General features: G+C 48.4%; 1 protein-coding gene across 1 annotated transcript in view; it reads right to left on the bottom strand.

Moving 5' to 3' along the window:
• Positions 1-15,574, bottom strand: part of LMOD3 (leiomodin 3) — a 29,015-nt gene extending 13,441 nt beyond the window's left edge. Inside the window, exon 1 of the mRNA XM_033141243.1 lies at positions 15,559-15,574. The gene's annotated coding sequence lies outside the window, so the exon portion shown is untranslated. The remainder of the gene's footprint in view (positions 1-15,558) is intronic.
• Between the last annotated feature and the right edge of the window lie 628 nt (positions 15,575-16,202).

The following is a 16,202-nucleotide window of genomic DNA, read 5'->3' as shown; positions in this document are numbered from 1 at the left end:
GTGACTTCACAAATTCCTGTTTAGAGTAGAGGCGTGTCAGGCAGAGAAAAGGTTAAGCATCTCTTCCTCGCACACCTCTTCTTCTCATTGCTCCCCCTCTTTTCCTGGGGGAAGGGTTTCCTTTTGGGTATCAGCTCCAAGAGCTTCCACAGAAAATGCAGTTAGCTCCCCCAAGTTATTTACAACAATTCCTCCCAAAATGTATTGTATGTGTGCACCTTTGTACTGCTGCGATGAAGTTTTCTTCCTAGTCGGTGCTAAAGACCTTGACCTTTAGGCTGAATCAAAGGCTGCTTCAGTGACATACATCTGAACTAAAAAAGATGGGCAGGTTTTCCTTCTGGGAGAACCAAGCAACTAAGCTGGTCCAGATGGTTGCTAGGGCAGTTCCTGTTTGTTGTGGGGAGAAGAATGTAAAACTGGAATGTGGACAAGAGATCAGACGTTACACGTCCAATGAAAACTATCGGTACCCTTCAGATATGCAAATAAAATACAGAAGAGGAAAAGTGGTTGGTTGCGCTCATGGGCAGTCGCTGAAGTACAGAAGGTTTTGCTTATTGCAGGTAACTATTACAATTTGCTATTTGTTGGAATTAACTCTGCCAGTACAGAGTACACATATTGACAGAGACGGTTATAACCCAGTGATAGTTTAGCAGATATGGGCAAGGTTGGCCCTAACAGCAGGCAGCTGGTTTGGGGTGTCATGAAAGAGCAGCACATTGTAATGTATATAATTAATATTTGTTGTATTTTTACTGCCAGGGAGTGGAATTTGTGGGGTTTTCTGCTTCAGGTGCCAAAATAACTTGGCCAGCCTTGGGTACTTGGGGAAAGGCAGGTGTTGTTAGCTGCTCAGCCACATGACAAGGAAATGTCTTGGAGTGGCCACTTATGGGTTGGCAAAAAGAGGAAATAAACTACCCAAGAAGTGGATGAAAGAGTAATTTCTTAAAAGGTGCACATGCTAATTTGGAAATAATTACTTAATTTAAATAGAAATAAAATCTCACCACAGTGGGGAAGATTATGACCAGGTGATTTGTGTGTGCTTGATCAGTCTGATGTTCAGGCGACGTGCTGCTCCTTTCCTCTTCAATTCTGTGATTGTATAAATGGGTAGAGTTTCAATAACTGGTGTTTAATTGTGGGTGTATTCTGCAGCGTATTACTCATGCAATAATGTGGGTGTATTCTGGTTGTTTGTTCTGTGATGCCTCCCCAATGCTTCCACATTATTGCCATCCAAAGGGGCTACAGGGCAACAAAAGCAGGACAAAAAATAAACCAGAATGTTGTGGTAGAGAGAAAAAATACAGAATTTCAACAGGTAGTTATGGGTTCTGCACTGTCTGGAAATAAAGCAGTGTGACCACACCAAAGCTTCCACAGGTACAAACAGTACTGAAAGGAAGAATGTGTGCAACCACCCTAATAGCATGAGTACAAATGAAAATGATTAGCCTACACACTAAAAGGGAGGTCTGGAGGCAAAGGTGCTATCAATACTTCTGGCACTTTACAAAATTACAAAAGCTTGATGTTTAGTGTTTGTTTGTTTGTTTTTTAAAAAAACACAAATAAACAACCAAACGGTATATAGTTGACTAAGACCCCCAGTACCTCTTTATTTAGAAAGTTAACACTGTGGATTGATGAAAGAGGTTGGGACTAGAAGTGAACTTAACACACTTTTCACTGCAAAGGATTTAAGGGGTCAGTTTGTGTTTTGCTTAGCAAGGTTTGTTTTTGGGTTATCGAAGAACTACTTTAAATAGCATCACCATTAGTTAAGTGAAAGAGATGGCTCGCTACTTCTTTTTTATTTTTTAAAAAGGAGGATTCTGTTTATTGCCAACAATTCATTGCTGGTTAATATTTGTTCCCAACCACTGTGCTCTTTGAAAACCAGGTTTGAAAACCAATTACCAAAGGCTAGGTTTGCCCATCCCATTCAGGAGCCTACAACTCAACAAATAGGATGAATGCACTAGATTTATTGTATGTCTATTATAAATATGCATTATAGGTATACTGTACACTATGCCAGGAATAGCCAATACAGTGCCCTCAATATGCTGTTGGACTAAATTTCCTTAATCTATTTGCCATGCTGATTGGGGCTGATGGGAACTGGGAGGCACTGTTGACTACCCCTACAGTTTGTTGTTGCTAGTAAAAAGCAAATATAAGCAGACATGGGAGAAGTTAAAACAAGCTAACCACATAAGTAGAGGTTGTATGGCCTTCTGTCATGGATGATCTATGTGAGATTCCAGCATTGCAGGGGGTTGGAATAGATGACCCATGGGGTTCCTTTCAACTCCACAATTCAATTATTCTGTAACTAATCTATTGCTACTTTTCTCCAACATCCCATGAAGGCTATATGTTAGGGCATAATCCAAGCAAAACTGTACAAGACTAGGGACCACAGACTTCAATGGAAGAATTCAGCAGGTACTTGCTTCCTCTCTTTACAAACCAGTTTTTATTTGGATGTGCTGAATTTAGAGCGGATTTCTCTTTTGCAAATTAGACTAATTCCTGGGTTGTGCCATTGTTTGCCACTTGACCTTGCTGCTGTCTACCCCTACTTTTCTACATAAGTCACCCACCTGCTCTACTTTTCTAAGGTGTTTTGAGAATGAAAGAAAAGGGTGAAGTGAGATTTAAAAATACTGTTTGGAAATACTCGAGTCGAATCAACTAAAGTAACATATTTGTCTTCCGCTCTGGATTAGCTGTTTCATATAATCTGCTGTTGATTGATTACACCAGAGGTTTTCGACCTTTTTGAGTCCGTGGCTCCCTTGACCAACTACCGGTACATTATTTCTGCGGCAACCCTGTGGTGTTCAGGAGCCCAGTTTGTCACCCCTTGCCTGCAGAGCTGGCAGCCTGTCACCCTTTTTCTAACACCCTCTCTTGTGGAGTGTTCCCTCAGCCTCCTCTCCTCTCTCCTCTCCTCGGGAGACCTCTGGGCAGCTACTGCTGCCACCCCAGTCTCCAAGCTGCCCACCCTGCCCCAAAGAGAGGTGCCTCCTCCCAGTGCCCCACAGGGGCCTGGGAAGCACCCCCTGGCCAGCCCCAGAGGCACCATTTGCCCGGGGAACTTGTAGTCAGGGCTGCTGCAGCAAACAGTTGTGCAAGCCTTTGGGAGGCAGAGAGGCGAGAGGGAATCACAGGAGGGAGGGAAGGAGCGCCATTCCGTGCAGTCAGGAGCCATCTCGGCTCCGGTGTCTTCGGGGATTTGGAGTGACCGCAACCACGCTGCGGGCTCCATTAAACCTCGGGAGGGGCATCCCGAGGGCTTGGGTTCTTGCAGGTGCCAGATGCGCCAACCTGGCTCTCGAGCAACCCTTGTAAAAGGGAGGCTTGAGCGAGCCAGGCTCCGGTGCGGTGCTGAAGAGCCATCGCTAACCGAAGACACGAAGCAGCGGGCACTGCCGGACTTTGAGCGCTCCACTTTTCCTCTATTTGGACTCAAAACAAGGACTCTGTAAGTACAGAGCATAATTTGAAACTAAAAAGTCTGAAATTTGGCTTAAAATGAGGAAGTCCGTCTCTCTCTGACACCGGCAAGATCAAAGTAACGTCAAAGGAGCTGGAGCCGCTTAAGATTTGCTTTAAAGTTTAGCGCTGATTTTGTATACTTTAGAAAACCCTGTTTGGGGGGTAGACTGAGAGTCTGATTTATTTCTTCTTGTGGATTACAAACTAAAAGGAAAGATACCGTTAACCCTCTGGCCAAGGAGTCTGGGTCAGGCAGGGAATGGCAGCTTTGGACGCGATTGCGCAGCTGGAAAATTGCCGAGACCCCATCACTTCCTGCCTACTCAAATCCCACGGTGTCCTTGAAGTTTAAAGAATGCTAGACTCAACAATGACACCATTCCAGCAAAGACTATTATTAGAATTTCAACTACTTCAGCAGAAAGTTATAGACAAGTTTACCCAGATTGGAACTACATTAGAGAACTGTTTTATATACCCACTCGATGGAAAGGATGGAAAGGATACTGATCCAGAGGAATTTTCTGAAGAAGAGGACACACAAGTTGGAAAACAAGAAAGGCTCCCTTGGCGTCAGAGGCGGGGAGCCCACAGTTTGGATAGTACAGTGAACCCCTGGGGTGGGAGCCCAGGGGTTCGAGAACAACAATCATGGAAAATGCAGTATGGAGTTGAGAGTGGAGGAGAGATACTTTATGACAAAGTTACAGCAACTACTTATCAAGAAGAATGCTACATTTTGGAGGAGAGGAAGCTACAACGAGGAATACTAAGTTTAAAACTGAACATGAAGGAAATAACAGAAGAAAAAGAAGTAAAATTGGACATGAAGGAAATTGTGATGGCCTGGGAGTCAGACTCTGATGCTGAACCTGAGGGATCCCAGCCTGCACGGGATTCCCCGCCTCCAGAACCAGCTGAGCCAGGGCCAGGGCTTGAGCCTGAAGGATCCCCACCTGTGCTGGATCCCCAGGTGCAGGCATCAGCAGAGTCTGCTCTGGCTCCTGATGGGAGGGAGGACCCATTGCCTGCAGGTGCTCCACTCCCAGCCTCTTCAGAGGAAGCTGAGGCATCCCCTGGGTCCAGTAACCCACCATCCTCTCCTGAGCTACAGAGGCTCAGGGCAGAGAGGCGAAGGGAGTTAAGTGTCTGCAGGAGGAGTGCTCGCCTCCAGGCCCGGAGGAGAGGCGAGTCTCCGGAGGATCGGGACCGCCCTAAGCATAGGGCCAGATAAAAGCCAGCCAGACCCAGCCCAAGTTGCGTGAGCAACTTAGTTGCAAGCGTGTGCTCAACCTGCAACCTTGTGCCTGAACCTGCCTTGGACCTTGATCTGCTCCCTGCCTCGCTCCCTGCCGGATTGACCTCCTTTGGACCCCTAGACCCAGGACTGGATTTGGACCTCGCTTCATGGACAAACCCTTGGGGCCAGCACAGTTTGCTCACGCCACACCCGCACTCCCCCTTCGCTGGGGTGCGTTCGGGAGGAACTAGTAGCCATGGCTGACCAGGCGGCTGCGCTGGTGGCATTGGCCCAGGAGAACCAGGCCTTGACCCACACCGTGCAGCAGCTAAGCAATGTGGTTACGGCGCTTCAGCAGCGTTTGGATGCCTTACTGGCTCCTGGGGCCGCCGCCCCAGCTCCTGGCAAGTACCCAGTGGCCCTGCCAGAGAAATTTGATGGGTCCCCAGCCAGCTTTCCCATGTTTCTCGCCCAGGCCAAGCTGTATATTCAGGGGCGAGCTCGGGATTTCCCTGACGATCGCACTAAGGTGCACTTCCTGATCAGCTTGCTGAAGGACCAGGCGGCCAAGTGGGCGTTGCCGCTGCTCCGGCAAGACTCCCCCTTGCTGACAGACTATACGGGGTTTTGCAATCATCTGGAAACCACGTTCGCCAACCCTCAGAAGGGGAGTCAAGCCAATCGGGCAATTCGGCGGTTGAAACAGGGCAAGTCCACAGTGGCCACCTATGCCACGGAATTTCGGCTGCTGGCGCAGGACTTGACCTGGAACGACTCTGCCCTGCGGGACCAGTATCTCGAGGGACTTTCAGACGAGATACTAGATCAGCTGGCCACGTTGGATCGCCCTGCCACACTGGATGCCCTCATCCAACGGAGTCTGCAGATAGACGATCGGTTGGAGGACCGTCGCCAGGCCCGGGGCCGCCGGCACTCCGGCCTCCCGGCGCCGGTGCCTCCCTGCAGTTCCGTGGCCAGAGCTGAGTCATTGGAGGAGCCGATGCAGCTCGGGGCAGCGCGGCCTCGCCTCTCCCCCTCGGAAAAGACTCGGCGTCGGGAGGGGAACCTGTGTCTCTACTGCGGTGGGAGTGGACACTACGCCCAAACCTGCCCTGAGAAACGCCAGCCGCAGGGAAAACGGCCAACCCCAGTAGCCGATGGCCCAGGCTACCTGGGGTCCCAAGCATCGCATGATGGGCCCTCACCAGTGGAATTGCAACACCTCATGATACCGGTGCGTCTATACCCCCCCGGTGGGCCCTGGATTCTCACCCATGCTCTGGTGGATTCGGGGGCAACCCGCTCCTATATGGACTCTGCCTTCGCCACTCAGCATCAGGTGCCGCTTCAGAACAAGCCGGAACCAGTACAGGTGGAGGCAATTGACGGACGGCTCCTACGCTCGGGCGCTGTTACTCGGGAGACCCAGCCCTTGGTCCTGTGCTACCAGCAGCACCGGGAGGTGCGAACCCTGGACATTGCCACCATGCCCCGGTTTCCCCTGGTGCTTGGGATGGACTGGCTGGAGTCGCACAATGTTCAGATCGACTGGGTCAATCGGACGGTACGCTTCCCAGACCCGGGTTCCCATGCTCAGTCCGAGTTAGTAGCAGCTGCCCCCATGGGTCAGGCTTTGTCAACGCTCCCTGCTGTGTACCAGGACTATTTAGACGTGTTCGGGGAACAGGGAGCAGACAAGCTGCCGCCTCATCGGTCCTTCGACTGCGGCATAGACCTACAGCCTGGGGCGCCCCTGCCTGTGAGCCGCTTATATTCTCTTTCGGAGCCAGAGCGTGAAGCCTTGCAGGACTTCCTTCGCAAGAACCTGGAACGCGGGTTCATTAGGCCCTCTACCTCACCCACTGCCGCTCCTGTACTCTTCGTTAAGAAGAAGTGTGGGGAGCTTCGCCTCTGCCATGACTACCGGGCCCTGAATAAGATCACCATCCCAGACCGGTACCCCTTGCCCCTTATTGCAGAATTGCTGGAGCGGGTGCAGGGGGCGCAGATGTTCACCAAACTGGACCTCCGAGGGGCCTACAACCTGATTCGGATCCGTGCCGGGGACGAGTGGAAGACTGCATTCGGGACCCGGTATGGGCAGTTTGAATACCTGGTTATGCCGTTCGGATTATGCAACGCGCCCGCCGTGTTTCAACGGTACATCAACCACGTGTTCCAGGACTTGCTAGACAAATACGTGGTGGTGTACCTAGATGATATTCTGGTTTATTCCCGTGACCCAGCCCGTCACGAGAGTCATGTTCGGTCCGTGTTGCAGCGCTTGCGGGAGCACCGACTGTACGCCAAGCTCAGCAAGTGCGAGTTCCACCAGCGGTCAGTAGACTTCCTTGGACACCGACTCTCCCCTGACGGGGTGCAGATGGACCCTGGGAAGGTGGCTGCGGTTCGAGAGTGGGCAGCGCCCCGGAACCGCAAGGACTTACAGCGGTTCCTAGGGTTCGCCAACTATTACCGGACCTTCATTGCAGATTATGCTCATCGCACCACCCCATTAACCCGACTGCTGCGCCCCAAGACGCCCTTCTCCTGGGATGAGGAGGCTGAAGTGGCATTTCAGGGGTTGAAAGCCTGTTTCCAGAGGGCGCCGATTTTACAGCATCCTGATCCCTCTCGTCCCTTCGTGGTGGAGACTGATGCCTCCAGTACGGCTCTCGGTGCCATCCTGTCTCAGCAACAAGGACCCGATGCGCCACTGTTACCCTGCGCTTATTACTCCCGGCAGCTCCTTCCGGCGGAGCGTAACTATACCGTGTGGGAGCGGGAACTACTGGCCATCAAGGTGGCCTTTGAGGTCTGGCGCCATCATCTTGAGGGGGCACGACACCCGGTGGAAGTGAGAACGGACCACCGGAATCTGGAGTACCTCCAGACCACCCGCAAGTTGAACCAAAGGCAGATCCGGTGGGCGCTGTTTTTCTCCCGGTTCCAGTTCCGGATCCGCTACATCCCTAGCTCCCAAAACCGGAAAGCGGATGCCCTGTCCCGGAAACCTGAGGATGTCGCAGACACTGTACAGCAGGCAGTACCGACGACTATCTTACCACCAGCCGCATTCCTGGCCACTCAGGAGGCCAAGCCGCTGCAGGCTCGGGTGCGAGAACAGCAACGGGTCGACGCTTGGGCACAGGAACGGCTCCGGGAACTGTCTGACGGGTCATGCCCTCGATATCCGGGGCTGGCCCTGCACCAGGGCCTACTGCTGCACCAGGGTCGTCTATACATCCCACCAGGACCATTGCGGGCTGAGGTTCTCCAGATGTCCCACGATGCCCCAGCAGCAGGGCACTTTGGGCGGTACCGGACCACCCATCTGGTAAGCCGGGAGTTCTGGTGGCCCCGCCTGAAGGCTGATGTGGCACGCTATGTTGCTGGTTGCGATGTCTGCCGGAGGGCCAAGGGTCCTACCGGGCGACCCCCCGGTCTGCTCCAGCCATTACCAGTCCCACCGCGTCCCTGGCACACGGTCTCGCTGGACTTTGTGGTGGACTTGCCCCCATCTCGTCACTGTACCTGCCTCCTGGTTTTCACGGACCATTTCACTAAGATGGTGCACTGTGCCCCCTGCCCGTCCATACCCACAGCTAAGGAAACGGCTCAACTGTACTTGCAGCACATCTTCCGCCTGCATGGCCTGCCCGAGCGTGTGGTTTCTGACCGCGGCGTCCAGTTCACATCCCACTTCTGGCGAGCCCTGCACCAGACCCTTGGGACGGAGGTCTGTCTATCTTCGGCCCACCACCCGCAGACCGATGGCCAGACGGAACGGGCAAATGCGGTGCTGGAGCAGTACCCTCCGGTGTTACTGCAGTTTCCAGCAGGATGACTGGGTCGATCACTTGCCATTGGCGGAGTTCGCCTACAACAATGCAGTGAACGCCTCCACCCAGCAGACCCCGTTCCAGGCCTCCTACGGCTACCATCCTCGTTTGTTCCCGGACGTGCTGCCAGCTTCCGCGGTCCCCGCAGTGACAGACTGGCTTCAGGAGCTTCAGTCCCAGCAACAATTATTGATGGAGCAACTGCGCCAGGCCAAGGACGCATACAAGGCCCAGGCTGACCGACATCGTCAGGAGGGGCCAGAACTCCATGTTGGCGATCGGGTGTGGCTCTCTACCCGTCACCTGCATCCTTCTCGGCCCTCACGAAAGCTGGATGCACGGTTTGCCGGCCCATTCACCATCACTGCGCAGGTGTCGCCGGTGGCGTTTCGCCTCCAGTTACCTCCATCGCTCAAGGTTCACCCAGTGTTCCACCGGTCCCTACTTAGTCCAGTCGCCCCGCCCGACGAGTTCCACCCAGACAATCCACGACCGCAGCCAGTTTTGGTTGAGGGGGAGCCTGAGTACGAGGTGGAGCGCATTCTCGACTCACGATACCGCAGGGGGAAGCTCCAATACCTCATCGACTGGAAGGGGTATGGGCCTGAGGATCGTTCATGGGAACCAGCGGAAAACGTCCACGCACCTGCCTGCCTCCGTGATTTCCATGCAGCTTACCCCAGCAAGCCTGGTCCGGCCCCTCGGTTGAGGGGGGGGCCTGGGAGGGGGGATGGTGTGATGGCCTGGGAGTCAGACTCTGATGCTGAACCTGAGGGATCCCAGCCTGCACGGGATTCCCCGCCTCCAGAACCAGCTGAGCCAGGGCCAGGGCTTGAGCCTGAAGGATCCCCACCTGTGCTGGATCCCCAGGTGCAGGCATCAGCAGAGTCTGCTCTGGCTCCTGATGGGAGGGAGGACCCATTGCCTGCAGGTGCTCCACTCCCAGCCTCTTCAGAGGAAGCTGAGGCATCCCCTGGGTCCAGTAACCCACCATCCTCTCCTGAGCTACAGAGGCTCAGGGCAGAGAGGCGAAGGGAGTTAAGTGTCTGCAGGAGGAGTGCTCGCCTCCAGGCCCGGAGGAGAGGCGAGTCTCCGGAGGATCGGGACCGCCCTAAGCATAGGGCCAGATAAAAGCCAGCCAGACCCAGCCCAAGTTGCGTGAGCAACTTAGTTGCAAGCGTGTGCTCAACCTGCAACCTTGTGCCTGAACCTGCCTTGGACCTTGATCTGCTCCCTGCCTCGCTCCCTGCCGGATTGACCTCCTTTGGACCCCTAGACCCAGGACTGGATTTGGACCTCGCTTCATGGACAAACCCTTGGGGCCAGCACAGAAATAATAGAAGAAGAAGAAACTGGATTGGGGGAATTTGGGGGGGCCTGTGGGGGATGGGAAAGGCAATGGGAAGGGTGGTGATGGACAGGAGGGGGTGGGGTAAAGGGGAATTAAAGGGGATACTATAAAGGCTGACCACGGAACTCCGAAACCAGAGGGAAAATGGACTATGAGCATGGAAGAAACATTTAGGTATTTGTTAAGATGTGATTTTTTATATTTGAAATTGGAATCAGAAGAAATTTAGGCTACAGTATAACAAAGTTAAGTGAAGAGAGGATAAAAGAAGTTGAGATGTGGAATTTGATGTTTTGTTTGATAAGAATAAGATTTAAGATTTAAGATATGTTGATTATAATTGTAAGATTAAGATTAGATGTAAGAAAGTAGATTTTACAATGTTACAAAGTTACTAAAGAAGATTAGAAATGAACGCAAAAGAGAGGATGTGAGGAAGTCCCAAGTTTAGGATTATAAAGAGGATAAGGATGAGTAAATAAGTGTTTTGTCTGTGTGTATTTTGTGTAGTTTTTGTAGTGTATGTATTTGTATTTGTGTATGTTTATTATCAAAATCCAATAAATTCTTATTTAAAAAAAAGGAAAAAGGGACAGAGGCCAGGGTTGTCCGCAGCACCCCTGACCATCATTCAAGGCACCCCAGGCTGCCATGGCACACTGGTTGAAAACCACTGGATTACATTTATGACCTGTTTCATCACACCCCAAGAGCTCATTTTCTGTAACAGTATAATAATTATTCTACCTATTCCTAGCTGTCAAAGGCCTGATTTCAATCATGTAGTGTAACAAGTATATTCCAGTGTGCCCACCTTTGCCTCCTATGGTGCCTAAAAAGGGCCTCAGTAAATAACCCCTCAAAAAATCACAATGCATGCTCTTACTGTTCGGTTTCTGTGTGCAGTGGCTCAGTGAACACACACCCTTAAATATCCCCACATTTCATTGGCTACCAGGACTGGACACACACACACACACACACACACACACACACACACACACCCATTCTAAACAGAGGGGAGGTGCAAAAAGCTGCTCACTGTGAGGAAAGGGTGGCTGGTGTAGGTGTCATTTAATGCAGGTGGGGAGTGATGCACAATTTTCTCTATTTCTGCTTTTTAAGATGTACTGCCAGCCTTTTTAGGTTACGCCACACACCCATAGCAGCCATTTGTGACTGGCACCCATGGGTCTTTCAAAATTCCAATGTGCCTGTTGGCTGCAAAAAGTTGGCAAGCCCTATGAGTCTAGGCAAATTCCGAAACTGGTAAGTCCCAACCCTTATGAGCAGAAATAGGCCCTAAATAAAGGGGCTATTTATTTGATATAATCAAAATGTGACTAATTGCTCAACCTAGAAATTTGCTTTCTGGTGCTTATGCCCAGGACATATCATTATTATACAGTGGTACCTCTGGTTACGAACTTAATTCTTTCCGGAGGTCCGTTCTTAACCTGAAACTGTTCTTAACCTGAGGTATCACTTTAGTTAATGGCGCCTCCCGCTGCTGCTGCGCTGCCACGCAATTTCTGTTCTCATCCTGAGGTAAAGTTCTTAACCCAAGAAACTACTTCTGGGTTAGCAGAGTCTGTAACCCGAAGTGTTTGTAACCTGAGGTACCACTGTATTTTATGCCTGTGTAAGCACAACATCAACCCCTCTTGTCCTGTTCTAAACACCAGGATAGTCGTCCATAACACAGTCCATAAATGGCTTCCTGATGTTATCGAATAAATCAACTGTGGTCTCTCACTGGCATCTTATTCTCGCAAACCATGCCATTTGGGTCACTGAAGTGATCCATTCACCACTTGCAAATCTCCTGCTGATTTCTTGTCTGTAATAAAGTACTTAGTTGCCCTCTTATATTTCCCTGATCTGCACCGTTCCATCTTGAGGCCATGAGCTTGTGTGATCTGCTAAGTTAAGGTCAAGCCTCTTGTTAGGGCCTCTGCAGAGGAATTATCGAGGGAACATGAGATATTGTTGGCACATAAGGAACAGCAATTTTGATTTGCCATTTCCACGTATTCTGCCTTATCTCTGGTGGAACTATGATCATGGAAGAGCTGCCTTCTAAGATGAGGCCTAAACTTGTGTTCACTGGTAGCAAGCTATGTTCTGGGAACAGTCCTGAGACCTCCAGATATACAGTGGTATAATTATTATTATTATTATTATTATTATTATTATTATTATTATTATTATGTTTGTGTGTGTGGCTTTGGTTTTTCATAGTATTGCTTGTTTAATATTTCAGGTAAGACTATGAACTATGAGTGGGACAATCATACAGCTGTCACTAGAAATTATCAACCTAATTTTAAAAGTATATTGGCAGTCTTACAGAATGTGCTGTGTAATACAATGTGTAATCATACATATATTAATCACTTAGCCAACCCCATATTCCTATTTTACTTTCCATTATTTCCCAACATGATCCTCTAACACCAGACGGAGGATGTTTCTAAACATTCATCCTGATTAGACATTGGCTATTCAATGAGCAGTCATTCTGATCTGTTTGCAGGGAGGTTAGCCAATGTGCATCAAAACAAGTGCTATCCCACATTGTCTCATGGCATTCCTCATTGCAAAAAGTCTAGCCTTTTGCTGAGTGGGTATTGTCGCACAGGAGCTGCAATGAGCTTTAATTGTACACTATGAGTTTTCTGGTATGCGATTAAATCCTGCCCCACAAAAGGGACAGACTAGAGGTGCCCTAGGCCATTCATTTTTATCCCTAACCTGTACCAGCATGAAGATACAATGAGAAACAGTGTCATGTTTCAGTAAATGAAATTTATTTCCCCTGTATGTGTGTAAATGGATGTATATTTTAGAACCCTCATTTTATTTAAAATAAAGAATTGTGAATCTTTTTTGGTTCTTCCAGCCATTCTGAATCTACCTCATCCATCCTATTCCAATCAAATCCCAAAAAAACCCAAGCTTGAATAATTTAGAAAAGAACATTGGCCAAACTTTTGAGAGATTTGTCTCTAAGGATAGATGATGATACATCAGTTTTTGTTATCTTTCATTTTTCCAGTCTTACATTTGGTCCCTCCACATTCCACCTGAGTGTGAGATTACTATTTTTAGTTCTTATGAAAATTCATCAGATTTTAGTGTCAATTTCTCCTTTAATGGTACCATATTTGTAGGCACTTTCCCTAATATAAACATTTCCCCATAGCAATCTGCCCTAATACAACACATTTTTTGTATGTTATTTTCACAAATGTATGCACGCTATGTATCTATGTGCACACTTGAACCACAGTTCCTGCATTTTTCTATACATTATTGGATGGAGACCAGCATTGTAAAATTCAAAGATGTGCAAATTTAGGGTGGCTGTGATCACACAAACCAACCTGGGACCCCTGCACTTGTCATGTGATGCCCTTCTCTGTCCCCCTATTCCTTGAGAGATTCAGTGGGTGGCAACAATAGAAGGGGCCTTTTCTGTGGTGATTCCCGACTGTGGGGATGCCTCCCCGAAAAGGCTTGCCTGGTGCCTTCATTACAGGTCTTTAGGTGCCAGCAAACTCATTCCTCTTTACCTAGGGCCTCTATTTAATAATCTATGGCCTGTTACCTGCCTCACATAAGCCTCAAGAGCCACCCTAAAAGGGGGTTCGATGAGCTTAGAATTCAGGCAGATTCCTATCAGAGTACGCCACACTTGGGATACCTGAGTTCCAACCAAGATAGAACTTTGAAATCTAGCACTTGGAATTAAAATGAAGCTGTTTGAGCACTAGTCCATGGGTAGGCAAACTAAGGCCCGGGGGCCAGATGTGGCCCAATCACCTTCTAAATCCAGCCCGCGGACAGTCAGGGAATCAGCATGTTTTTACATGAGTAGAATGTGTGCTTTTATTTAAAATGCATCTCTGGGTTATTTGTGGGGCCTGCCTGGTGTTTTACATGAGCAGAATGTGTGCTTTTATTTAAAATGCACCTCTGGGTTATTTGTGGGGCATAGGAATTCGTTCCATTCCCCCCCCCAAAAAAAATACAGTCCGGGCCCCCCCAAGGTCTGAGGGACAGTGGACTGGCCGCTGAAAAAGTTTGCTGACCCCTGCACTAGTCTAACAGCAACATTCTGTTAGTCTTCAAAGGCAGCCTCACACACAACATACTGCAGTAGTCTAATCTGCGGATACCAGAATATAGAGAATAGTTTCCGAGATATCGCTGTCTAGGAACCATACCTGGCATACCAGTCGTAGCTGGTGGGAGGCACTTCGTGGCACCAATGTCATTCAACATCCAAAGACAGGGCCACATGATGGCAATCTCAACAAATACACACGGGCCAGAGTTGCGATATTAAGATATTAAATATTATTCATGGGTTAGGCAAAGGTAACAAGACCATCCAATGACTCTGTCTATCTACACCATCAAATTCCCGAGTTGCTGAATATTCTTGATCTGAATGTACAATTCTTGAATGTCTCCCAATTTACCCGAAGCTAAGATTAATTGGACAGATTTGTTTTGAAAAACTTGACAAGCTCAAGCATTTATGCTTTAGCAAACCTGTCTGAAATTCTGGGAAGCATCATTACTGACATTAGTGATAAATGTCTCTTAAAGATGCCCCACAATTTTAGCATAAACTGTCATGCTAACAATTTTTCACTTGCTAGAAAAGGCATATCAATTTTTAGAACTAGCAAGTTACACAGGCATAGAGAAAATGGTTTATTTTATGGAACTGTATATAATGTGTGATTGTCTAATATACAAAGAGTGGTTTATGTAGAATGCATTACTGCATAATGTGAAGAATTTATGGAAACAATAGTTGTCAATTTCCCCAAGAAACGGGCCATGTTAAGTTTGTTCGTATCATTTTATGTTTTTTTATTCCTTTATCAGAGAGGCATTAGGCAATACATAGACTCATAGAATTGTAGAGTTGGAAGTGACCCCAAGGGTCTCTAGTCCACCCCCTGCAATGCTGAAATCTCAACTAAAGCATCCATGACAGTATATTTCTCCTTTGTTCTCTTCAGTAGTTTGTCATATAAAATGTGACTTTTATCAACCTAGTGTTTACTATTGAGGAAGCAAAAAAACATAAAATAAATTCATGTAAATACTTTAAATACTTACTGTATTCAAACATACATCTTCTGATTCCTTAGCCCATAACTGTCAGACATATGCATGTACATACAGACACAAATACAACACATTTCCAGGTTTTCTCCATAAACATGAGGTCCAGAAATTTAAGCATAAAAACAGGGGAGATGGTGCAGGGAAGGATTGTCAAGCTAAACATTCACCATATAAAAACAACCTAACACTTTAACAAAAGCAAAAGTGTGAATACTGGGGGGTATATAGGCTGCGATGCTCAGCATTGGATCTATTCGGAAGTTGGTGCCATTGAAATGAATGGAACTGATTTCTATGTCGGTATACCTAGGATTGTGGTACTGTCACCTATAAAAGGCATAACTTTCAGTAAGTCACATAAATCTGAGCCATTAAGGGCTGACTTTCAGAAGAGACAGTATGGCATAGGAAACACCGAAGCGAAGCAAGTATTTATGGTTTCTAATGTAAGCACTTACCTACAGCATGGGCAGGTATAGAGATCCCAGGCGAGTGGACCACAATAGCATGTTGCTTAACACCTGTGCTGCATCTTTTCCACAAATGTTCAGCCTTCAGTTTCTACCTCCAAATGAAGCCGTGTCGGATGAAAGAGCAGCAGCAACCAACATGCTCACCTCCTCATGTGTCACCATTTCAATCCTAGGTAGTGGGGTCATCAAAACATGCCTGAGGTGCCTCAAATGTTGAATGGGTTCTATTTTTAAGATAACTGATGGGACAAGTGCTGACTCCAAATACTTCAGAGCAAATTCTGCCCCACTAGTCTTTCATTTAATTTACTTTTTGCTGATAACCCCCTCCTTCAGAACCTGCCTCATTTGTGGCTCTCTCCGTGCATGCCCTATGGTGGTGCCAGAACTTTAACCGGAGCCAACTGGAGAGAATGTACCCATGAAACTTAAACCTTGACTCGTTTGTAAACTACTTTGTAACTAAGCATGGCGGGGCAAAGAAGAAGAACACAGTATTAAGCCCCTCGATAGCCTGTAATGTAATATCGGGAGTCTGAAGGGTCAGATGATAGCTCTGTGATAACAACATCAGCTTGGGTTACAAGTAGTCATAGAGATGCTTTGAGAGGCTCCCAGAGACCCGTCCC

The sequence above is a fragment of the Lacerta agilis genome, chromosome 2, assembly GCF_009819535.1.
Source record: "Lacerta agilis isolate rLacAgi1 chromosome 2, rLacAgi1.pri, whole genome shotgun sequence".
Taxonomy (NCBI): Eukaryota; Metazoa; Chordata; class Lepidosauria; order Squamata; family Lacertidae; genus Lacerta; species Lacerta agilis.
The sequence above is the reverse complement of the archived record's forward strand: the minus strand, read 5'-3'. Positions and strand labels throughout refer to the sequence as shown.